The 22,536-nt window shown below is 40.4% G+C and overlaps 31 non-coding genes across 31 annotated transcripts; all 31 read right to left on the bottom strand.

Annotated features, from left to right (window-relative positions):
* Window positions 1-127: 127 nt before the first annotated feature.
* On the bottom strand, window positions 128-290 carry LOC144424177 (U1 spliceosomal RNA). The gene has a single exon (XR_013476541.1). It is a non-coding gene; the product is annotated as a U1 spliceosomal RNA (small nuclear RNA).
* Window positions 291-878: 588 nt separating this feature from the next.
* LOC144423905 (U1 spliceosomal RNA) lies at window positions 879-1,041 on the bottom strand. Its single transcript, XR_013476271.1, has one exon. It is a non-coding gene; the product is annotated as a U1 spliceosomal RNA (small nuclear RNA).
* A 598-nt stretch (window positions 1,042-1,639) lies between these two features.
* LOC144423371 (U1 spliceosomal RNA) lies at window positions 1,640-1,803 on the bottom strand. Its single transcript, XR_013475865.1, has one exon. It is a non-coding gene; the product is annotated as a U1 spliceosomal RNA (small nuclear RNA).
* Window positions 1,804-2,357: 554 nt separating this feature from the next.
* Window positions 2,358-2,521, bottom strand: LOC144423442 (U1 spliceosomal RNA). The gene has a single exon (XR_013475936.1). It is a non-coding gene; the product is annotated as a U1 spliceosomal RNA (small nuclear RNA).
* Window positions 2,522-3,108: 587 nt separating this feature from the next.
* Window positions 3,109-3,271, bottom strand: LOC144423906 (U1 spliceosomal RNA). Its single transcript, XR_013476272.1, has one exon. It is a non-coding gene; the product is annotated as a U1 spliceosomal RNA (small nuclear RNA).
* Window positions 3,272-3,869: 598 nt separating this feature from the next.
* On the bottom strand, window positions 3,870-4,033 carry LOC144423303 (U1 spliceosomal RNA). Its single transcript, XR_013475797.1, has one exon. It is a non-coding gene; the product is annotated as a U1 spliceosomal RNA (small nuclear RNA).
* Window positions 4,034-4,587: 554 nt separating this feature from the next.
* LOC144423501 (U1 spliceosomal RNA) lies at window positions 4,588-4,751 on the bottom strand. The gene has a single exon (XR_013475995.1). It is a non-coding gene; the product is annotated as a U1 spliceosomal RNA (small nuclear RNA).
* A 599-nt stretch (window positions 4,752-5,350) lies between these two features.
* Window positions 5,351-5,513, bottom strand: LOC144423907 (U1 spliceosomal RNA). The gene has a single exon (XR_013476273.1). It is a non-coding gene; the product is annotated as a U1 spliceosomal RNA (small nuclear RNA).
* A 588-nt stretch (window positions 5,514-6,101) lies between these two features.
* On the bottom strand, window positions 6,102-6,264 carry LOC144424010 (U1 spliceosomal RNA). The gene has a single exon (XR_013476374.1). It is a non-coding gene; the product is annotated as a U1 spliceosomal RNA (small nuclear RNA).
* A 555-nt stretch (window positions 6,265-6,819) lies between these two features.
* LOC144423521 (U1 spliceosomal RNA) lies at window positions 6,820-6,983 on the bottom strand. Its single transcript, XR_013476015.1, has one exon. It is a non-coding gene; the product is annotated as a U1 spliceosomal RNA (small nuclear RNA).
* A 586-nt stretch (window positions 6,984-7,569) lies between these two features.
* Window positions 7,570-7,732, bottom strand: LOC144424006 (U1 spliceosomal RNA). The gene has a single exon (XR_013476370.1). It is a non-coding gene; the product is annotated as a U1 spliceosomal RNA (small nuclear RNA).
* Window positions 7,733-8,286: 554 nt separating this feature from the next.
* On the bottom strand, window positions 8,287-8,449 carry LOC144423483 (U1 spliceosomal RNA). The gene has a single exon (XR_013475977.1). It is a non-coding gene; the product is annotated as a U1 spliceosomal RNA (small nuclear RNA).
* Window positions 8,450-9,034: 585 nt separating this feature from the next.
* On the bottom strand, window positions 9,035-9,197 carry LOC144423510 (U1 spliceosomal RNA). Its single transcript, XR_013476004.1, has one exon. It is a non-coding gene; the product is annotated as a U1 spliceosomal RNA (small nuclear RNA).
* Window positions 9,198-9,743: 546 nt separating this feature from the next.
* LOC144423383 (U1 spliceosomal RNA) lies at window positions 9,744-9,906 on the bottom strand. Its single transcript, XR_013475877.1, has one exon. It is a non-coding gene; the product is annotated as a U1 spliceosomal RNA (small nuclear RNA).
* Window positions 9,907-10,490: 584 nt separating this feature from the next.
* LOC144424122 (U1 spliceosomal RNA) lies at window positions 10,491-10,653 on the bottom strand. Its single transcript, XR_013476486.1, has one exon. It is a non-coding gene; the product is annotated as a U1 spliceosomal RNA (small nuclear RNA).
* Window positions 10,654-11,243: 590 nt separating this feature from the next.
* On the bottom strand, window positions 11,244-11,406 carry LOC144424064 (U1 spliceosomal RNA). Its single transcript, XR_013476428.1, has one exon. It is a non-coding gene; the product is annotated as a U1 spliceosomal RNA (small nuclear RNA).
* Window positions 11,407-12,006: 600 nt separating this feature from the next.
* LOC144423908 (U1 spliceosomal RNA) lies at window positions 12,007-12,169 on the bottom strand. Its single transcript, XR_013476274.1, has one exon. It is a non-coding gene; the product is annotated as a U1 spliceosomal RNA (small nuclear RNA).
* Window positions 12,170-12,757: 588 nt separating this feature from the next.
* LOC144424135 (U1 spliceosomal RNA) lies at window positions 12,758-12,920 on the bottom strand. The gene has a single exon (XR_013476499.1). It is a non-coding gene; the product is annotated as a U1 spliceosomal RNA (small nuclear RNA).
* A 554-nt stretch (window positions 12,921-13,474) lies between these two features.
* Window positions 13,475-13,638, bottom strand: LOC144423522 (U1 spliceosomal RNA). Its single transcript, XR_013476016.1, has one exon. It is a non-coding gene; the product is annotated as a U1 spliceosomal RNA (small nuclear RNA).
* A 584-nt stretch (window positions 13,639-14,222) lies between these two features.
* LOC144424007 (U1 spliceosomal RNA) lies at window positions 14,223-14,385 on the bottom strand. The gene has a single exon (XR_013476371.1). It is a non-coding gene; the product is annotated as a U1 spliceosomal RNA (small nuclear RNA).
* Window positions 14,386-14,939: 554 nt separating this feature from the next.
* LOC144423454 (U1 spliceosomal RNA) lies at window positions 14,940-15,102 on the bottom strand. The gene has a single exon (XR_013475948.1). It is a non-coding gene; the product is annotated as a U1 spliceosomal RNA (small nuclear RNA).
* Window positions 15,103-15,687: 585 nt separating this feature from the next.
* LOC144423458 (U1 spliceosomal RNA) lies at window positions 15,688-15,850 on the bottom strand. The gene has a single exon (XR_013475952.1). It is a non-coding gene; the product is annotated as a U1 spliceosomal RNA (small nuclear RNA).
* Window positions 15,851-16,396: 546 nt separating this feature from the next.
* Window positions 16,397-16,559, bottom strand: LOC144423333 (U1 spliceosomal RNA). Its single transcript, XR_013475827.1, has one exon. It is a non-coding gene; the product is annotated as a U1 spliceosomal RNA (small nuclear RNA).
* A 584-nt stretch (window positions 16,560-17,143) lies between these two features.
* LOC144424124 (U1 spliceosomal RNA) lies at window positions 17,144-17,306 on the bottom strand. Its single transcript, XR_013476488.1, has one exon. It is a non-coding gene; the product is annotated as a U1 spliceosomal RNA (small nuclear RNA).
* Window positions 17,307-17,896: 590 nt separating this feature from the next.
* On the bottom strand, window positions 17,897-18,059 carry LOC144424065 (U1 spliceosomal RNA). Its single transcript, XR_013476429.1, has one exon. It is a non-coding gene; the product is annotated as a U1 spliceosomal RNA (small nuclear RNA).
* Window positions 18,060-18,659: 600 nt separating this feature from the next.
* LOC144423100 (U1 spliceosomal RNA) lies at window positions 18,660-18,822 on the bottom strand. Its single transcript, XR_013475595.1, has one exon. It is a non-coding gene; the product is annotated as a U1 spliceosomal RNA (small nuclear RNA).
* A 588-nt stretch (window positions 18,823-19,410) lies between these two features.
* Window positions 19,411-19,573, bottom strand: LOC144424008 (U1 spliceosomal RNA). The gene has a single exon (XR_013476372.1). It is a non-coding gene; the product is annotated as a U1 spliceosomal RNA (small nuclear RNA).
* Window positions 19,574-20,127: 554 nt separating this feature from the next.
* On the bottom strand, window positions 20,128-20,291 carry LOC144423500 (U1 spliceosomal RNA). The gene has a single exon (XR_013475994.1). It is a non-coding gene; the product is annotated as a U1 spliceosomal RNA (small nuclear RNA).
* A 584-nt stretch (window positions 20,292-20,875) lies between these two features.
* Window positions 20,876-21,038, bottom strand: LOC144424009 (U1 spliceosomal RNA). Its single transcript, XR_013476373.1, has one exon. It is a non-coding gene; the product is annotated as a U1 spliceosomal RNA (small nuclear RNA).
* A 554-nt stretch (window positions 21,039-21,592) lies between these two features.
* Window positions 21,593-21,755, bottom strand: LOC144423455 (U1 spliceosomal RNA). The gene has a single exon (XR_013475949.1). It is a non-coding gene; the product is annotated as a U1 spliceosomal RNA (small nuclear RNA).
* A 585-nt stretch (window positions 21,756-22,340) lies between these two features.
* Window positions 22,341-22,503, bottom strand: LOC144423459 (U1 spliceosomal RNA). The gene has a single exon (XR_013475953.1). It is a non-coding gene; the product is annotated as a U1 spliceosomal RNA (small nuclear RNA).
* Between the last annotated feature and the right edge of the window lie 33 nt (window positions 22,504-22,536).

The following is a 22,536-nucleotide window of genomic DNA, read 5'->3' on the forward strand; positions in this document are numbered from 1 at the left end:
GATTGGTCATGAGAAATTTAACACACCCAAACGAGGATCAATACGACCACAACTAATGAAAGCAACGTGGCCGCTCATTGACTTAACCCGTAAGCCAACAGGATATTGGTAGTGAGCAAATATATAAAAGGGATAGCGCGAACGCAGTCCCCACTAGCAGAAATTACACGACCGAGTTATCCACATTTTGGATAATCGCTAGGGTCAATTTAGTCTGGGTGCAATGACTAAACCTCGCCTAGGCAGAACCGCCTTTGTGATCGCGGTTGACTGCCTCGTCAGGTAAGTATGATTTGTGACGATTGGTTACGCATCATGAATGAATGTTCTATGCTAAGTGTTGAGAAGAACTTCTCAACATTAAAAACGATATGTGCAAAAGTTGCAATTTTAATTGATTCGTCTGTGGGTAACGTGGAATACGATTCATTGCGTTCACTCTTTTATGTGATACATCGCGAGTTCTTTGCCATCCGATGGCAGAGTGAAGTTGAACAACTTTACAAAAAATAGCAAGGACCAGGGGGTGGTATATTAAACTATAAACAATGAGCCGCAGCTACGATACGTACCTTAAACATGGAATAATGATATTTCCGAATCTTGGCGCTCATTCTATTGCTCAATCAATGGCAACACAATCTGAATGTGAAACTGCAAACAAGGAATCAATCTAGAGACGGTTGGATAAGGGGATAACTTGGATAATGGCAAGGCATGTCATGGACTAATATCAATAAATGGATTGTAAGATCGGTCATGAGAAAGATAGCACACCCAAACGAGGATCAATACGGCCACAACTAATGAAAGCAACGTGGCCGCTCATTGACTTAACTCGTAAGCCAACAAGATATTGGTAGTGAGCAAATATATAAAAGGGATAGCGCGAACGCAGTCCCCACTAGCAGAAATTACACGACCGAGTTATCCACATTTGGGATAATCGCTAGGGTCAATTTAGTCTGGGTGCAATGACTAAACCTCGCCTAGGCAGAACCGCCTTTGTGATCGCGGTTGACTGCCTCGTCAGGTAAGTATGATTTGTGACGATTGGTTACGCATCATGAATGAATGTTCTATGCTAAGTGTTGAGAAGAACTTCTCAACATTAAAAACGATATGTGCAAAAGTTGCAATTTTAATTGATTCGTCTGTGGGTAACGTGGAATACGATTCATTGCGTTCACTCTTTTATGTGATACATCGCGAGTTCTTTGCCATCCGATGGCAGAGTGAAGTTGAACAACTTTACAAAAAATAGCAGGACCAGGGGGTGGAATATTAAACTATAAACAAAGAGCCGCAGCTACGATACGTACCTTAAACAGGGAATAATGATATTTCCGAATCTTGGCGCTCATTCTATTGCTCAATCAATGGCAACACAATCTGAATGTGAAACTGCAAACAAGGAATCAATCTAGAGACGGTTGGATAAAGGGCTAACTTGGATAATGGCAAGGCATGTCATGGACTAATATCAATAAATAAATTAATAAATAGATTGTAAGATTGGTCATGAGAAATTTAACACACTCAAACGAGGATCAATACGGCAACATTTAATGAAAGCAACGTGGCCGCTCATTGACCTAACTCGTAAGCCAACAGGATATTGGTAGTGAGCAAATATATAAAAGGAATAGCGCGAACGCAGTCCCCACTAGCATAAATTACACGACCGAGTTATCCACAATTGGGATAACCGCTAGGGTCAATTCAGTCTGGGTGCAATGACTAAACCTCGCCTAGGCAGAACCGCCTTCGTGATCGCGGTTGACTGCCCCGTCAGGCAAGTATGGTTTGTGACGATTGATTGCGCATCATGAATGAATGTTCTATGCTAAATGTTGAGATAGAAGTTCTCAACAATAAAAACGATATTTGCAAAAGTTGCAATTTTAATTGATTCGTTTGTCAGTAAGTAGAATACGATTTCTTGAGTTCAGATATTTTATGTGATACATCGCGAGTTCTTTGCCATCTAATGGCAGAATGAAGCCGAACAACTTTCAAATAAATAGCAAAGAGCCAGGGTTTGAAATATTAAACTATAAACAAAGAGCCACAGCCCCAATACGTACCTTGGACAGCAAATAATGATCCTTCCAAATTTTGGCGCTGCTTCTATTGCACAATCAATGGCAACACAATCTGAATGTGGAACTACAAATATGGAATCAATCTAGAAACGGTTGGATAAAGGGACAGCTTGGATAATGGCAAGGCATGAATATAACATACTCTAACAATAATCCCGACGGCCACAACTAATGAAGCCATACGAAAATAGCGTGGCCGCTCATTGACCTAACTCGTATGCCAACAGGATATTAACAAGGAGCAAATACACAAAAGGGAGAGCGCGAACGCAGTACCCACTAGCAGAAATTACACGACCGAGTTATTCACATTTGGGATAATTGCTAGGGTCAATTTAGTCTGGGTGCAATGACTAAACCTCGCCTAGGCAGAACCGCCTTTGTGATCGCGGTTGACTGCCTCGTCAGGTAAGTATGATTTGTGACGATTGGTTACGCATCATGAATGAATGTTCTATGCTAAGTGTTGAGAAGAACTTCTCAACATTAAAAACGATATGTGCAAAAGTTGCAATTTTGATTGATTCGTCTGTGGGTAACGTGGAATACGATTCATTGCGTTCACTCTTTTATGTGATACATCGCGAGTTCTTTGCCATCCGATGGCAGAGTGACGTTGAACAACTTTACAAAAAATAGCAGGACCAGGGGGTGGAATATTAAACTATAAACAAAGAGCCGCAGCTACGATACGTACCTTAAACAGGGAATAATGATATTTCCGAATCTTGGCGCTCATTCTATTGCTCAATCAATGGCAACACAATCTGAATGTGAAACTGCAAACAAGGAATCAATCTAGAGACGGTTGGATAAGGGGATAACTTGGATAATGGCAAGGCATGTCATGGACTAATATCAATAAATGGATTGTAAGATCGGTCATGAGAAAGATAGCACACCCAAACGAGGATCAATACGGCCACAGCTAATGAAAGCAACGTGGCCGCTCATTGACTTAACTCGTAAGCCAACAAGATATTGGTAGTGAGCAAATATATAAAAGGGATAGCGCGAACGCAGTCCCCACTAGCAGAAATTACACGACCGAGTTATCCACATTTGGGATAATCGCTAGGGTCAATTTAGTCTGGGTGCAATGACTAAACCTCGCCTAGGCAGAACCGCCTTTGTGATCGCGGTTGACTGCCTCGTCAGGTAAGTATGATTTGTGACGATTGGTTACGCATCATGAATGAATGTTCTATGCTAAGTGTTGAGAAGAACTTCTCAACATTAAAAACGATATGTGCAAAAGTTGCAATTTTAATTGATTCGTCTGTGGGTAACGTGGAATACGATTCATTGCGTTCACTCTTTTATGTGATACATCGCGAGTTCTTTGCCATCCGATGGCAGAGTGAAGTTGAACAACTTTACAAAAAATAGCAGGACCAGGGGGTGGAATATTAAACTATAAACAAAGAGCCGCAGCTACGATACGTACCTTAAACAGGGAATAATGATATTTCCGAATCTTGGCGCTCATTCTATTGCTCAATCAATGGCAACACAATCTGAATGTGAAACTGCAAACAAGGAATCAATCTAGAGACGGTTGGATAAAGGGCTAACTTGGATAATGGCAAGGCATGTCATGGACTAATATCAATAAATAAATTAATAAATAGATTGTAAGATTGGTCATGAGAAATTTAACACACTCAAACGAGGATCAATACGGCAACATTTAATGAAAGCAACGTGGCCGCTCATTGACCTAACTCGTAAGCCAACAGGATATTGGTAGTGAGCAAATATATAAAAGGAATAGCGCGAACGCAGTCCCCACTAGCATAAATTACACGACCGAGTTATCCACATTTGGGATAACCGCTAGGGTCAATTCAGTCTGGGTGCAATGACTAAACCTCGCCTAGGCAGAACCGCCTTCGTGATCGCGGTTGACTGCCCCGTCAGGCAAGTATGGTTTGTGACGATTGATTGCGCATCATGAATGAATGTTCTATGCTAAATGTTGAGATAGAAGTTCTCAACAATAAAAACGATATTTGCAAAAGTTGCAATTTTAATTGATTCGTTTGTCAGTAAGTAGAATACGATTTCTTGAGTTCAGATATTTTATGTGATACATCGCGAGTTCTTTGCCATCTAATGGCAGAATGAAGCCGAACAACTTTCAAATAAATAGCAAAGAGCCAGGGTTTGAAATATTAAACTATAAACAAAGAGCCACAGCCCCAATACGTACCTTGGACAGCAAATAATGATCCTTCCAAATTTTGGCGCTGCTTCTATTGCACAATCAATGGCAACACAATCTGAATGTGGAACTACAAATATGGAATCAATCTAGAAACGGTTGGATAAAGGGACAGCTTGGATAATGGCAAGGCATGAATATAACATACTCTAACAATAATCCCGACGGCCACAACTAATGAAGCCATACGAAAATAGCGTGGCCGCTCATTGACCTAACTCGTATGCCAACAGGATATTAACAAGGAGCAAATACACAAAAGGGAGAGCGCGAACGCAGTACCCACTAGCAGAAATTACACGACCGAGTTATTCACATTTGGGATAATTGCTAGGGTCAATTTAGTCTGGGTGCAATGACTAAACCTCGCCTAGGAAGAACCGCCTTTGTGATCGCGGTTGACTGCCTCGTCAGGTAAGTATGATTTGTGACGATTGGTTACGCATCATGAATGAATGTTCTATGCTAAGTGTTGAGAAGAACTTCTCAACATTAAAAACGATATGTGCAAAAGTTGCAATTTTGATTGATTCGTCTGTGGGTAACGTGGAATACGATTCATTGCGTTCACTCTTTTATGTGATACATCGCGAGTTCTTTGCCATCCGATGGCAGAGTGACGTTGAACAACTTTACAAAAAATAGCAGGACCAGGGGGTGGAATATTAAACTATAAACAAAGAGCCGCAGCTACGATACGTACCTTAAACAGGGAATAATGATATTTCCGAATCTTGGCGCTCATTCTATTGCTCAATCAATGGCAACACAATCTGAATGTGAAACTGCAAACAAGGAATCAATCTAGAGACGGTTGGATAAAGGGCTAACTTGGATAATGGCAAGGCATGTCATGGACTAATATCAATAAATAAATTAATAAATGGATTGTAAGATTGGTCATGAGAAATTTAACACACCCAAACGAGGATCAATACGACCACAACTAATGAAAGCAACGTGGCCGCTCATTGACTTAACCCGTAAGCCAACAGGATATTGGTAGTGAGCAAATATATAAAAGGGATAGCGCGAACGCAGTCCCCACTAGCAGAAATTACACGACCGAGTTATCCACATTTGGGATAATCGCTAGGGTCAATTTAGTCTGGGTGCAATGACTAAACCTCGCCTAGGCAGAACCGCCTTTGTGATCGCGGTTGACTGCCTCGTCAGGTAAGTATGATTTGTGACGATTGGTTACGCATCATGAATGAATGTTCTATGCTAAGTGTTGAGAAGAACTTCTCAACATTAAAAACGATATGTGCAAAAGTTGCAATTTTAATTGATTCGTCTGTGGGTAACGTGGAATACGATTCATTGCGTTCACTCTTTTATGTGATACATCGCGAGTTCTTTGCCATCCGATGGCAGAGTGAAGTTGAACAACTTTACAAAAAATAGCAAGGACCAGGGGGTGGTATATTAAACTATAAACAATGAGCCGCAGCTACGATACGTACCTTAAACATGGAATAATGATATTTCCGAATCTTGGCGCTCATTCTATTGCTCAATCAATGGCAACACAATCTGAATGTGAAACTGCAAACAAGGAATCAATCTAGAGACGGTTGGATAAAGGGATAATTTGGATAATGGCAAGGCATGTCATGGAATAATATCAAAAAATGGATTGTAAGATTGGTCATGAGAAATATAACATACCCAAACGAGGATCAATACGGCAACATTTAATGAAAGCAACGTGGCCGCTCATTGACCTAACTCGTAAGCCATCAGGATATTAGTAGTGAGCAAATATATAAAAGGGATAGCGCGAACGCAGTCCCCACTAGCAGAAATTACACGACCGAGTTATCCACATTTGGGATAATCGCTAGGGTCAATTCAGTCTGGGTGCAATGACTAAACCTCGCCTAGGCAGAACCGCCTTCGTGATCGCGGTTGACTGCCCCGTCAGGTAAGTATGGTTTGTGACGATTGATTGCGCATCAAGAATGAATGTTCTATGCTAAATGTTGAGATAGAAGTTCTCAAAAATAAAAACGATATTTGCAAAAGTTGCAATTTTAATTGATTCGTTTGTCAGTAACGTAGAATACGATTTCTTGAGTTCAGATATTTTATGTGATACATCGCGAGTTCTTTGCCATCTAATGGCAGAATGAAGCCGAACAACTTTCAAATAAATAGCAAAGAGCCAGGGTTTGAAATATTAAACTATAAACAAAGAGCCACAGCCCCAATACGTACCTTGGACAGCAAATAATGATCCTTCCAAATTTTGGCGCTGCTTCTATTGCACAATCAATGGCAACACAATCTGAATGTGGAACTACAAATATGGAATCAATCTAGATACGGTTGGATAAAGGGACAGCTTGGATAATGGCAAGGCATGAATATAACATACCCTAACAATAATCCCGACGGCCACAACTAATGGAGCCATACGAAAATAGCGTGGCCGCTCATTGACCTAACTCGTATGCCAACAGGATATTAACAAGGAGCAAATACACAAAAGGGAGAGCGCGAACGCGGTACCCACTAGCAGAAATTACACGACCGAGTTATTCACATTTGGGATAATTGCTAGGGTCAATTTAGTCTGGGTGCAATGACTAAACCTCGCCTAGGCAGAACCGGCTTCGTGATCGCGGTTGACTGCCTCGTCAGGTAAGTATGATTTGTGACGATTGTTTGCGCATCATGAATGAATGTTCTATGCTAAGGAAGAAGTTCTCAACAATAAAAACGATATGTGCAAAAGTTGCAATTTTAATTGATTCGTCTGTCAGTAACGTAGAATATGATTCATTGCGTTCAAATCTTTTATGTTGATACATCGCGAGTTCTTTGCCATCCGATGGCAGAATGAAGCTGAACAACTTTACAAGAAATAGCAAGAACCAGGGGTTGAAATATTAAACTATAAACAAAGAGCCGCAGCTCCGATACGTACCTTAAACGGAGAATAATGATATTTCCGAATCTTGGCGCTCATTCTATTGCTCAATCAATGGCAACACAATCTGAATGTGAAACTGCAAATAAGGAATCAATATAGAGACGGTTGGATAAAGGGATAATTTGGATAATGGCAAGGCATGTCATGGAATAATATCAAAAAATGGATTGTAAGATTGGTCATGAGAAATATAACATACCCAAACGAGGATCAATACGGCAACATTTAATGAAAGCAACGTGGCCGCTCATTGACCTAACTCGTAAGCCAACAGGATATTGGTAGAGTGAGCAAATATATAAAAGGGATAGCGCGAACGCAGTCCCCACTAGCATAAATTACACGACCGAGTTATCCACATTTGGGATAATCGCTAGGGTCAATTCAGTCTGGGTGCAATGACTAAACCTCGCCTAGGCAGAACCGCCTTCGTGATCGCGGTTGACTGCCCCGTCAGGTAAGTATGGTTTGTGACGATTGATTGCGCATCAAGAATGAATGTTCTATGCTAAATGTTGAGATAGAAGTTCTTCAAAATAAAAACGATATTTGCAAAAGTTGCAATTTTAATTGATTCGTTTGTCAGTAAGTAGAATACGATTTCTTGAGGTCAGATATTTTATGTGATACATCGCGAGTTCTTTGCCATCTAATGGCAGAATGAAGCCGAACAACTTTCAAATAAATAGCAAAGAGCCAGGGTTTGAAATATTAAACTATAAACAAAGAGCCACAGCCCCAATACGTACCTTGGACAGCAAATAATGATCCTTCCAAATTTTGGCGCTGCTTCTATTGCACAATCAATGGCAACACAATCTGAATGTGGAACTACAAATATGGAATCAATCTAGATACGGTTGGATAAAGGGACAGCTTAGATAATGGCAAGGCATGAATATAACATACTTTAACAATAATCCCGACGGCCACAACTAATGGAGCCATACGAAAATAGCGTGGCCGCTCATTGACCTAACTCGTATGCCAACAGGATATTAACAGGAGCAAATACACAAAAGGGAGAGCGCGAACGCAGTCCCCACTAGCAGAAATTACACGACCGAGTTATCCACATTTGGGATAATCGCTAGGGTCAATTTAGTTTGGGTGCAATGACTAAACCTCGCCTAGGCAGAACCGGCTTCGAGATCGCGGGTGACTGCCTCGTCAGGTAAGTATGATTTGTGACGATTGTTTGCGCATTATGAATGAATGTTCTATGCTAAGGAAGAAGTTCTCAACAAATAAAAACGAAATTTGCAAAAGTTGCAATTTTAATTGATTCGTTTGTCAGTAACGTAGAATACGATTTCTTGAGTTCAGATATTTTATGTGATACATCGCGAGTTCTTTGCCATCTAATGGCAGAATGAAGCCTAACAACTTTACAAGAAATAGCAAAGAGCCAGGGTTTGAAATATTAAACTATAAACAAAGAGCCGCAGCTCCGATACGTACCTTAAACGGAGAATAATGATATTTCCGAATCTTGGCGCTCATTCTATTGCTCAATCAATGGCAACACAATCTGAATGTGAAACTGCAAATAAGGAATCAATCCAGAGACGGTTGGATAAAGGGATAATTTGAATAATGGCAAGGCATGTCATGGAATAATATCAAAAAATGGATTGTAAGATTGGTCATGAGAAATATAACATACCCAAACGAGGATTAATACGGCAACATTTAATGAAAGCAACGTGGCCGCTCATTGACCTAACTCGTATGCCAACAGGATATTAATAAGGAGCAAATACGCAAAAGGGAGAGCGGGAACGCAGTCCCCACTAGCAGAAATTACACGACCGATTTATCCACATTTGGGATAATCGCTAGGGTCAATTTAGTCCGGGTGCAATGACTAAACCTCGCCTAGGCAGAACCGGCTTCGTGATCGCGGTTGACTGCCTCGTCAGGTATGATTTGTGAGGATTGTCTGCGCATTATGAATGAATGTTCTATGCTAAGGAAGAAGTTCTCAACAAATAAAAACGAAATTTGCTAAAGTTGCAATTTTAATTGATTCGTTTGTCAGTAACGTAGAATACGATTTCTTGAGTTCAGATATTTTATGTGATACATCGCGAGTTCTTTGCCATCTAATGGCAGAATGAAGCCGAACAACTTTACAAGAAATAGCAAAGAGCCAGGGTTTGAAATATTAAACTATAAACAAAGAGCCACAGCACCAATATGTACCTTGGACAGCAAATAATGATACTTCCAAATTTTGGCACTCATTCTATCGCACAATCAATGGCAACACAATCTGAATGTGGAACTACAAATATGGAATCAATCTAGATACGGTTGGATAAAGGGACAGCTTGGATAATGGCAAGGCATGAATATAACATACTCTAACAATAATCCCGACGGCCACAACTAATGGAGCCATACGAAAATAGCGTGGCCGCTCATTGACCTAACTCGTATGCCAACAGGATATTAATAAGTAGCAAATACACAAAAAGGAGAGCGCGAACGCAGTCCCAACTAGCAGAAATTACACGACCGAGTTATCCACATTTGGGATAATCGCTAGGGTCAATTTAGTCTGGGTGCAATGACTAAACCTCGCCTAGGCAGAACCGGCTTCGTGATCGCGGTTGACTGCCTCGTCAGGTAAGCATGATTTGTGACGATTGTTTGCGCATCATGAATGAATGTTCTATGCTAAGGAAGAAGTTCTCAACAATAAAAACGATATGTGCAAAAGTTGCAATTTTAATTGATTCGTCTGTCAGTAACGTAGAATACGATTCATTGCGTTCAAATCTTTTATGTGATACATCGCGAGTTCTTTGCCATCCGATGGCAGAATGAAGCTGAACAACTTTACAAGAAATAGCAAGGACCAGGGGTTGAAACATTAAACTATAAACAAAGAGCCGCAGCTCCGATACGTACTTTAAACGGAGAATAATGATATTTCCGAATCTTGGCGCTCATTCTTATGCTCAATCAATGGCCAACACAATCTGAATGTGAAACTGCAAATAAGGAATCAATCTAGAGACGGTTGGATAAAGGGATAATTTGGATAATGGCAAGGCATGTCATGGAATAATATCAAAAAATGGATTGTAAGATTGGTCATGAGAAATATAACATACCCAAACGAGGATCAATACGGCAACATTTAATGAAAGCAACGTGGCCGCTCATTGACCTAACTCGTAAGCCAACAGGATATTGGTAGTGAGCAAATATATAAAAGGGATAGCGCGAACGCAGTCCCCACTAGCATAAATTACACGACCGAGTTATCCACATTTGGGATAACCGCTAGGGTCAATTCAGTCTGGGTGCAATGACTAAACCTCGCCTAGGCAGAACCGCCTTCGTGATCGCGGTTGACTGCCCCGTCAGGTAAGTATGGTTTGTGACGATTGATTGCGCATCATGAATGAATGTTCTATGCTAAATGTTGAGATAGAAGTTCTCAACAATAAAAACGATATTTGCAAAAGTTGCAATTTCAATTGATTCGTTTGTCAGTAACGTAGAATACGATTTCTTGAGTTCAGATATTTTATGTGATACATCGCGAGTTCTTTGCCATCTAATGGCAGAATGAAGCCTAACAACTTTACAAGAAATAGCAAAGAGCCAGGGTTTGAAATATTAAACTATAAACAAAGAGCCGCAGCTCCGATACGACTCTTAAACGGAGAATAATGATATTTCCGAATCTTGGCGCTCATTCTATTGCTCAATCAATGGCAACACAATCTGAATGTGAAACTGCAAATAAGGAATCAATCCAGAGACGGTTGGATAAAGGGATAATTTGAATAATGGCAAGGCATGTCATGGAATAATATCAAAAAATGGATTGTAAGATTGGTCATGAGAAATATAACATACCCAAACGAGGATCAATACGGCAACATTTAATGAAAGCAACGTGGCCGCTCATTGACCTAACTCGTATGCCAACAGGATATTAATAAGGAGCAAATACGCAAAGGGAGAGCGCGAACGCAGTCCCCACTAGCAGAAATTACACGACCGATTTATCCACATTTGGGATAATCGCTAGGGTCAATTTAGTCTGGGTGCAATGACTAAACCTCGCCTAGGCAGAACCGCCTTTGTGATCGCGGTTGACTGCCTCGTCAGGTAAGTATGATTTGTGACGATTGGTTACGCATCATGTATGAATGTTCTATGCTAAGTGTTGAGAAGAACTTCTCAACATTAAAAACGATATGTGCAAAAGTTGCAATTTTAATTGATTCGTCTGTGGGTAACGTACAATACGATTCATTGCGTTCACTCTTTTATGTGATACATCGCGAGTTCTTTGCCATCCGATGGCAGAGTGAAGTTGAACAACTTTACAAAAAATAGCAAGGACCAGGGGGTGGAATATTAAACTATAAACAAAGAGCCGCAGCTACGATACGTACCTTAAACAGGGAATAATGATATTTCCGAATCTTGGCGCTCATTCTATTGCTCAATCAATGGCAACACAATCTGAATGTGAAACTGCAAACAAGGAATCAATCTAGAGACGGTTGGATAAAGGGCTAACTTGAATAATGGCAAGGCATGTCATGGACTAATATCAATAAATAAATTAATAAATGGATTGTAAGATTGGTCATGAGAAATTTAACACACCCAAACGAGGATCAATACGGCCACAACTAATAAAAGCAACGTGGCCGCTCATTGACTTAACTCGTAAGCCAACAAGATATTGGTAGTGAGCAAATATATAAAAGGGATAGCGCGAACGCAGTCCCCACTAGCAGAAATTACACGACCGAGTTATCCACATTTGGGATAATCGCTAGGGTCAATTTAGTCTGGGTGCAATGACTAAACCTCGCCTAGGCAGAACCGCCTTTGTGATCGCGGTTGACTGCCTCGTCAGGTAAGTATGATTTGTGACGATTGGTTACGCATCATGAATGAATGTTCTATGCTAAGTGTTGAGAAGAACTTCTCAACATTAAAAACGATATGTGCAAAAGTTGCAATTTTAATTGATTCGTCTGTGGGTAACGTGGAATACGATTCATTGCGTTCACTCTTTTATGTGATACATCGCGAGTTCTTTGCTATCCGATGGCAGAGTGAAGTTGAACAACTTTACAAAAAATAGCAAGGACCAGGGGGTGGTATATTAAACTATAAACAATGAGCCGCAGCTACGATACGTACCTTAAACATGGAATAATGATATTTCCGAATCTTGGCGCTCATTCTATTGCTCAATCAATGGCAAAACAATCTGAATGTGAAACTGCAAATAAGGAATCAATCTAGAGACGGTTGGATAAAGGGATAATTTGGATAATGGCAAGGCATGTCATGGAATAATATCAAAAAATGGATTGTAAGATTGGTCATGAGAAATATAACATACCCAAACGAGGATCAATACGGCAACATTTAATGAAAGCAACGTGGCCGCTCATTGACCTAACTCGTAAGCCAACAGGATATTGGTAGTGAGCAAATATATAAAAGGGATAGCGCGAACGCAGTCCCCACTAGAATAAATTACACGACCGAGTTATCCACATTTGGGATAATCGCTAGGGTCAATTCAGTCTGGGTGCAATGACTAAACCTCGCCTAGGCAGAACCGCCTTCGTGATCGCGGTTGACTGCCCCGTCAGGTAAGTATGGTTTGTGACGATTGATTGCGCATCAAGAATGAATGTTCTATGCTAAATGTTGAGATAGAAGTTCTCAACAATAAAAACGATATTTGCAAAAGTTGCAATTTTAATTGATTCGTTTGTCAGTAAGTAGAATACGATTTCTTGAGTTCAGATATTTTATGTGATACATCGCGAGTTCTTTGCCATCTAATGGCAGAATGAAGCCGAACAACTTTCAAATAAATAGCAAAGAGCCAGGGTTTGAAATATTAAACTATAAACAAAGAGCCACAGCCCCAATACGTACCTTGGACAGCAAATAATGATCCTTCCAAATTTTGGCGCTGCTTCTATTGCACAATCAATGGCAACACAATCTGAATGTGGAACTACAAATATGGAATCAATCTAGATACGGTTGGATAAAGGGACAGCTTGGATAATGGCAAGGCATGAATATAACATACCCTAACAATAATCCCGACGGCCACAACTAATGGAGCCATACGAAAATAGCGTGGCCGCTCATTGACCTAACTCGTATGCCAACAGGATATTAACAAGGAGCAAATACACAAAAGGGAGAGCGCGAACGCGGTACCCACTAGCAGAAATTACACGACCGAGTTATTCACATTTGGGATAATTGCTAGGGTCAATTTAGTCTGGGTGCAATGACTAAACCTCGCCTAGGCAGAACCGGCTTCGTGATCGCGGTTGACTGCCTCGTCAGGTAAGTATGATTTGTGACGATTGTTTGCGCATCATGAATGAATGTTCTATGCTAAGGAAGAAGTTCTCAACAATAAAAACGATATGTGCAAAAGTTGCAATTTTAATTGATTCGTCTGTCAGTAACGTAGAATATGATTCATTGCGTTCAAATCTTTTATGTTGATACATCGCGAGTTCTTTGCCATCCGATGGCAGAATGAAGCTGAACAACTTTACAAGAAATAGCAAGAACCAGGGGTTGAAATGTTAAACTATAAACAAAGAGCCGCAGCTCCGATACGTACCTTAAACGGAGAATAATGATATTTCCGAATCTTGGCGCTCATTCTATTGCTCAATCAATGGCAACACAATCTGAATGTGAAACTGCAAATAAGGAATCAATATAGAGACGGTTGGATAAAGGGATAATTTGGATAATGGCAAGGCATGTCATGGAATAATATCAAAAAATGGATTGTAAGATTGGTCATGAGAAATATAACATACCCAAACGAGGATCAATACGGCAACATTTAATGAAAGCAACGTGGCCGCTCATTGACCTAACTCGTAAGCCAACAGGATATTGGTAGTGAGCAAATATATAAAAGGGATAGCGCGAACGCAGTCCCCACTAGCATAAATTACACGACCGAGTTATCCACATTTGGGATAATCGCTAGGGTCAATTCAGTCTGGGTGCAATGACTAAACCTCGCCTAGGCAGAACCGCCTTCGTGATCGCGGTTGACTGCCCCGTCAGGTAAGTATGGTTTGTGACGATTGATTGCGCATCAAGAATGAATGTTCTATGCTAAATGTTGAGATAGAAGTTCTTCAAAATAAAAACGATATTTGCAAAAGTTGCAATTTTAATTGATTCGTTTGTCAGTAAGTAGAATACGATTTCTTGAGGTCAGATATTTTATGTGATACATCGCGAGTTCTTTGCCATCTAATGGCAGAATGAAGCCGAACAACTTTCAAATAAATAGCAAAGAGCCAGGGTTTGAAATATTAAACTATAAACAAAGAGCCACAGCCCCAATACGTACCTTGGACAGCAAATAATGATCCTTCCAAATTTTGGCGCTGCTTCTATTGCACAATCAATGGCAACACAATCTGAATGTGGAACTACAAATATGGAATCAATCTAGATACGGTTGGATAAAGGGACAGCTTGGATAATGGCAAGGCATGAATATAACATACTCTAACAATAATCCCGACGGCCACAACTAATGGAGCCATACGAAAATAGCGTGGCCGCTCATTGACCTAACTCGTATGCCAACAGGATATTAACAGGAGCAAATACACAAAAGGGAGAGCGCGAACGCAGTCCCCACTAGCAGAAATTACACGACCGAGTTATCCACATTTGGGATAATCGCTAGGGTCAATTTAGTTTGGGTGCAATGACTAAACCTCGCCTAGGCAGAACCGGCTTCGAGATCGCGGTTGACTGCCTCGTCAGGTAAGTATGATTTGTGACGATTGTTTGCGCATTATGAATGAATGTTCTATGCTAAGGAAGAAGTTCTCAACAAATAAAAACGAAATTTGCAAAAGTTGCAATTTTAATTGATTCGTTTGTCAGTAACGTAGAAAACGATTTCTTGAGTTCAGATATTTTATGTGATACATCGCGAGTTCTTTGCCATCTAATGGCAGAATGAAGCCTAACAACTTTACAAGAAATAGCAAAGAGCCAGGGTTTGAAATATTAAACTATAAACAAAGAGCCGCAGCTCCGATACGTACCTTAAACGGAGAATAATGATATTTCCGAATCTTGGCGCTCATTCTATTGCTCAATCAATGGCAACACAATCTGAATGTGAAACTGCAAATAAGGAATCAATCCAGAGACGGTTGGATAAAGGGATAATTTGAATAATGGCAAGGCATGTCATGGAATAATATCAAAAAATGGATTGTAGGATTGGTCATGAGAAATATAACATACCCAAACGAGGATCAATACGGCAACATTTAATGAAAGCAACGTGGCCGCTCATTGACCTAACTCGTATGCCAACAGGATATTAATAAGGAGCAAATACGCAAAAGGGAGAGCGCGAACGCAGTCCCCACTAGCAGAAATTACACGACCGATTTATCCACATTTGGGATAATCGCTAGGGTCAATTTAGTCCGGGTGCAATGACTAAACCTCGCCTAGGCAGAACCGGCTTCGTGATCGCGGTTGACTGCCTCGTCAGGTATGATTTGTGAGGATTGTCTGCGCATTATGAATGAATGTTCTATGCTAAGGAAGAAGTTCTCAACAAATAAAAACGAAATTTGCAAAAGTTGCAATTTTAATTGATTCGTTTGTCAGTAACGTAGAATACGATTTCTTGAGTTCAGATATTTTATGTGATACATCGCGAGTTCTTTGCCATCTAATGGCAGAATGAAGCCGAACAACTTTACAAGAAATAGCAAAGAGCCAGGGTTTGAAATATTAAACTATAAACAAAGAGCCACAGCACCAATACGTACCTTGGACAGCAAATAATGATACTTCCAAATTTTGGCACTCATTCTATCGCACAATCAATGGCAACACAATCTGAATGTGGAACTACAAATATGGAATCAATCTAGATACGGTTGGATAAAGGGACAGCTTGGATAATGGCAAGGCATGAATATAACATACTCTAACAATAATCCCGACGGCCACAACTAATGGAGCCATACGAAAATAGCGTGGCCGCTCATTGACCTAACTCGTATGCCAACAAGATATTAATAAGTAGCAAATACACAAAAGGGAGAGCGCGAACGCAGTCCCAACTAGCAGAAATTACACGACCGAGTTATCCACATTTGGGATAATCGCTAGGGTCAATTTAGTCTGGGTGCAATGACTAAACCTCGCCTAGGCAGAACCGGCTTCGTGATCGCGGTTGACTGCCTCGTCAGGTAAGCATGATTTGTGACGATTGTTTGCGCATCATGAATGAATGTTCTATGCTAAGGAAGAAGTTCTCAACAATAAAAACGATATGTGCAAAAGTTGCAATTTTAATTGATTCGTCTGTCAGTAACGTAGAATACGATTCATTGCGTTCAAATCTTTTATGTGATACATCGCGAGTTCTTTGCCATCCGATGGCAGAATGAAGCTGAACAACTTTACAAGAAATAGCAAGGACCAGGGGTTGAAACATTAAACTATAAACAAAGAGCCGCAGCTCCGATACGTACTTTAAACGGAGAATAATGATATTTCCGAATCATGGCGCTCATTCTTATGCTCAATCAATGGCCAACACAATCTGAATGTGAAACTGCAAATAAGGAATCAATCTAGAGACGGTTGGATAAAGGGATAATTTGGATAATGGCAAGGCATGTCATGGAATAATATCAAAAAATGGATTGTAAGATTGGTCATGAGAAATATAACATACCCAAACGAGGATCAATACGGCAACATTTAATGAAAGCAACGTGGCCGCTCATTGACCTAACTCGTAAGCCAACAGGATATTGGTAGTGAGCAAATATATAAAAGGGATAGCGCGAACGCAGTCCCCACTAGCATAAATTACACGACCGAGTTATCCACATTTGGGATAACCGCTAGGGTCAATTCAGTCTGGGTGCAATGACTAAACCTCGCCTAGGCAGAACCGCCTTCGTGATCGCGGTTGACTGCCCCGTCAGGTAAGTATGGTTTGTGACGATTGATTGCGCATCATGAATGAATGTTCTATGCTAAATGTTGAGATAGAAGTTTTCAACAATAAAAACGATATTTGCAAAAGTTGCAATTTCAATTGATTCGTTTGTCAGTAACGTAGAATACGATTTCTTGAGTTCAGATATTTTATGTGATACATCGCGAGTTCTTTGCCATCTAATGGCAGAATGAAGCCTAACAACTTTACAAGAAATAGCAAAGAGCCAGGGTTTGAAATATTAAACTATAAACAAAGAGCCGCAGCTCCGATACGACTCTTAAACGGAGAATAATGATATTTCCGAATCTTGGCGCTCATTCTATTGCTCAATCAATGGCAACACAATCTGAATGTGAAACTGCAAATAAGGAATCAATCCAGAGACGGTTGGATAAAGGGATAATTTGAATAATGGCAAGGCATGTCATGGAATAATATCAAAAAATGGATTGTAAGATTTGTCATGAGAAATATAACATACCCAAACGAGGATCAATACGGCAACATTTAATGAAAGCAACGTGGCCGCTCATTGACGTAACTCGTATGCCAACAGGATATTAATAAGGAGCAAATACGCAAAGGGAGAGCGCGAACGCAGTCCCCACTAGCAGAAATTACACGACCGATTTATCCACATTTGGGATAATCGCTAGGGTCAATTTAGTCTGGGTGCAATGACTAAACCTCGCCTAGGCAGAACCGCCTTTGTGATCGCGGTTGACTGCCTCGTCAGGTAAGTATGATTTGTGACGATTGGTTACGCATCATGTATGAATGTTCTATGCTAAGTGTTGAGAAGAACTTCTCAACATTAAAAACGATATGTGCAAAAGTTGCAATTTTAATTGATTCGTCTGTGGGTAACGTACAATACGATTCATTGCGTTCACTCTTTTATGTGATACATCGCGAGTTCTTTGCCATCCGATGGCAGAGTGAAGTTGAACAACTTTACAAAAAATAGCAAGGACCAGGGGGTGGAATATTAAACTATAAACAAAGAGCCGCAGCTACGATACGTACCTTAAACAGGGAATAATGATATTTCCGAATCTTGGCGCTCATTCTATTGCTCAATCAATGGCAACACAATCTGAATGTGAAACTGCAAACAAGGAATCAATCTAGAGACGGTTGGATAAAGGGCTAACTTGGATAATGGCAAGGCATGTCATGGACTAATATCAATAAATAAATTAATAAATGGATTGTAAGATTGGTCATGAGAAATTTAACACACCCAAACGAGGATCAATACGGCCACAACTAATAAAAGCAACGTGGCCGCTCATTGACTTAACTCGTAAGCCAACAAGATATTGGTAGTGAGCAAATATATAAAAGGGATAGCGCGAACGCAGTCCCCACTAGCAGAAATTACACGACCGAGTTATCCACATTTGGGATAATCGCTAGGGTCAATTTAGTCTGGGTGCACTGACTAAACCTCGCCTAGGCAGAACCGCCTTTGTGATCGCGGTTGACTGCCTCGTCAGGTAAGTATGATTTGTGACGATTGGTTACGCATCATGAATGAATGTTCTATGCTAAGTGTTGAGAAGAACTTCTCAACATTAAAAACGATATGTGCAAAAGTTGCAATTTTAATTGATTCGTCTGTGGGTAACGTGGAATACGATTCATTGCGTTCACTCTTTTATGTGATACATCGCGAGTTCTTTGCTATCCGATGGCAGAGTGAAGTTGAACAACTTTACAAAAAATAGCAAGGACCAGGGGGTGGTATATTAAACTATAAACAATGAGCCGCAGCTACGATACGTACCTTAAACATGGAATAATGATATTTCCGAATCTTGGCGCTCATTCTATTGCTCAATCAATGGCAAAACAATCTGAATGTGAAACTGCAAATAAGGAATCAATCTAGAGACGGTTGGATAAAGGGATAATTTGGATAATGGCAAGGCATGTCATGGAATAATATCAAAAAATGGATTGTAAGATTGGTCATGAGAAATATAACATACCCAAACGAGGATCAATACGGCAACATTTAATGAAAGCAACGTGGCCGCTCATTGACCTAACTCGTAAGCCAACAGGATATTGGTAGTGAGCAAATATATAAAAGGGATAGCGCGAACGCAGTCCCCACTAGCATAAATTACACGACCGAGTTATCCACATTTGGGATAATCGCTAGGGTCAATTCAGTCTGGGTGCAATGACTAAACCTCGCCTAGGCAGAACCGCCTTCGTGATCGCGGTTGACTGCCCCGTCAGGTAAGTATGGTTTGTGACGATTGATTGCGCATCAAGAATGAATGTTCTATGCTAAATGTTGAGATAGAAGTTCTCAACAATAAAAACGATATTTGCAAAAGTTGCAATTTTAATTGATTCGTTTGTCAGTAAGTAGAATACGATTTCTTGAGTTCAGATATTTTATGTGATACATCGCGAGTTCTTTGCCATCTAATGGCAGAATGAAGCCGAACAACTTTCAAATAAATAGCAAAGAGCCAGGGTTTGAAATATTAAACTATAAACAAAGAGCCACAGCCCCAATACGTACCTTGGACAGCAAATAATGATCCTTCCAAATTTTGGCGCTGCTTCTATTGCACAATCAATGGCAACACAATCTGAATGTGGAACTACAAATATGGAATCAATCTAGATACGGTAGGATAAAGGGACAGCTTGGATAATGGCAAGGCATGAATATAACATACTCTAACAATAATCCCGACGGCCACAACTAATGGAGCCATACGAAAATAGCGTGGCCGCTCATTGACCTAACTCGTATGCCAACAGGATATTAACAAGGAGCAAATACACAAAAGGGAGAGCGCGAACGCAGTACCCACTAGCAGAAATTACACGACCGAGTTATTCACATTTGGGATAATTGCTAGGGTCAATTTAGTCTGGGTGCAATGACTAAACCTCGCCTAGGCAGAACCGGCTTCGTGATCGCGGTTGACTGCCTCGTCAGGTAAGTATGATTTGTGACGATTGTTTGCGCATCATGAATGAATGTTCTATGCTAAGGAAGAAGTTCTCAACAATAAAAACGATATGTGCAAAAGTTGCAATTGTAATTGATTCGTCTGTCAGTAACGTAGAATATGATTCATTGCGTTCAAATCTTTTATGTTGATACATCGCGAGTTCTTTGCCATCCGATGGCAGAATGAAGCTGAACAACTTTACAAGAAATAGCAAGAACCAGGGGTTGAAATATTAAACTATAAACAAAGAGCCGCAGCTCCGATACGTACCTTAAACGGAGAATAATGATATTTCCGAATCTTGGCGCTCATTCTATTGCTCAATCAATGGCAACACAATCTGAATGTGAAACTGCAAATAAGGAATCAATATAGAGACGGTTGGATAAAGGGATAATTTGGATAATGGCAAGGCATGTCATGGAATAATATCAAAAAATGGATTGTAAGATTGGTCATGAGAAATATAACATACCCAAACGAGGATCAATACGGCAACATTTAATGAAAGCAACGTGGCCGCTCATTGACCTAACTCGTAAGCCAACAGGATATTGGTAGTGAGCAAATATATAAAAGGGATAGCGCGAACGCAGTCCCCACTAGCATAAATTACACGACCGAGTTATCCACATTTGGGATAATCGCTAGGGTCAATTCAGTCTGGGTGCAATGACTAAACCTCGCCTAGGCAGAACCGCCTTCGTGATCGCGGTTGACTGCCCCGTCAGGTAAGTATGGTTTGTGACGATTGATTGCGCATCAAGAATGAATGTTCTATGCTAAATGTTGAGATAGAAGTTCTCAAAAATAAAAACGATATTTGCAAAAGTTGCAATTTTAATTGATTCGTTTGTCAGTAAGTAGAATACGATTTCTTGAGGTCAGATATTTTATGTGATACATCGCGATTTCTTTGCCATCTAATGGCAGAATGAAGCCGAACAACTTTCAAATAAATAGCAAAGAGCCAGGGTTTGAAATATTAAACTATAAACAAAGAGCCACAGCCCCAATACGTACCTTGGACAGCAAATAATGATCCTTCCAAATTTTGGCGCTGCTTCTATTGCACAATCAATGGCAACACAATCTGAATGTGGAACTACAAATATGGAATCAATCTAGATACGGTTGGATAAAGGGACAGCTTGGATAATGGCAAGGCATGAATATAACATACTCTAACAATAATCCCGACGGCCACAACTAATGGAGCCATACGAAAATAGCGTGGCCGCTCATTGACCTAACTCGTATGCCAACAGGATATTAACAGGAGCAAATACACAAAAGGGAGAGCGCGAACGCAGTCCCCACTAGCAGAAATTACACGACCGAGTTATCCACATTTGGGATAATCGCTAGGGTCAATTTAGTTTGGGTGCAATGACTAAACCTCGCCTAGGCAGAACCGGCTTCGAGATCGCGGTTGACTGCCTCGTCAGGTAAGTATGATTTGTGACGATTGTTTGCGCATTATGAATGAATGTTCTATGCTAAGGAAGAAGTTCTCAACAAATAAAAACGAAATTTGCAAAAGTTGCAATTTTAATTGATTCGTTTGTCAGTAACGTAGAATACGATTTCTTGAGTTCAGATATTTTATGTGATACATCGCGAGTTCTTTGCCATCTAATGGCAGAATGAAGCCTAACAACTTTACAAGAAATAGCAAAGAGCCAGGGTTTGAAATATTAAACTATAAACAAAGAGCCGCAGCTCCGATACGTACCTTAAACGGAGAATAATGATATTTCCGAATCTTGGCGCTCATTCTATTGCTCAATCAATGGCAACACAATCTGAATGTGAAACTGCAAATAAGGAATCAATCCAGAGACGGTTGGATAAAGGGATAATTTGAATAATGGCAAGGCATGTCATGGAACAATATCAAAAAATGGATTGTAAGATTGGTCATGAGAAATATAACATACCCAAACGAGGATCAATACGGCAACATTTAATGAAAGCAACGTGGCCGCTCATTGACCTAACTCGTATGCCAACAGGATATTAATAAGGAGCAAATACGCAAAAGGGAGAGCGCGAACGCAGTCCCCACTAGCAGAAATTACACGACCGATTTATCCACATTTGGGATAATCGCTAGGGTCAATTTAGTCCGGGTGCAATGACTAAACCTCGCCTAGGCAGAACCGGCTTCGTGATCGCGGTTGACTGCCTCGTCAGGTATGATTTGTGAGGATTGTCTGCGCATTATGAATGAATGT

The sequence above is a fragment of the Styela clava genome, chromosome 5 (assembly GCF_964204865.1).
Source record: "Styela clava chromosome 5, kaStyClav1.hap1.2, whole genome shotgun sequence".
Lineage (NCBI taxonomy): Eukaryota > Metazoa > Chordata > Ascidiacea > Stolidobranchia > Styelidae > Styela > Styela clava.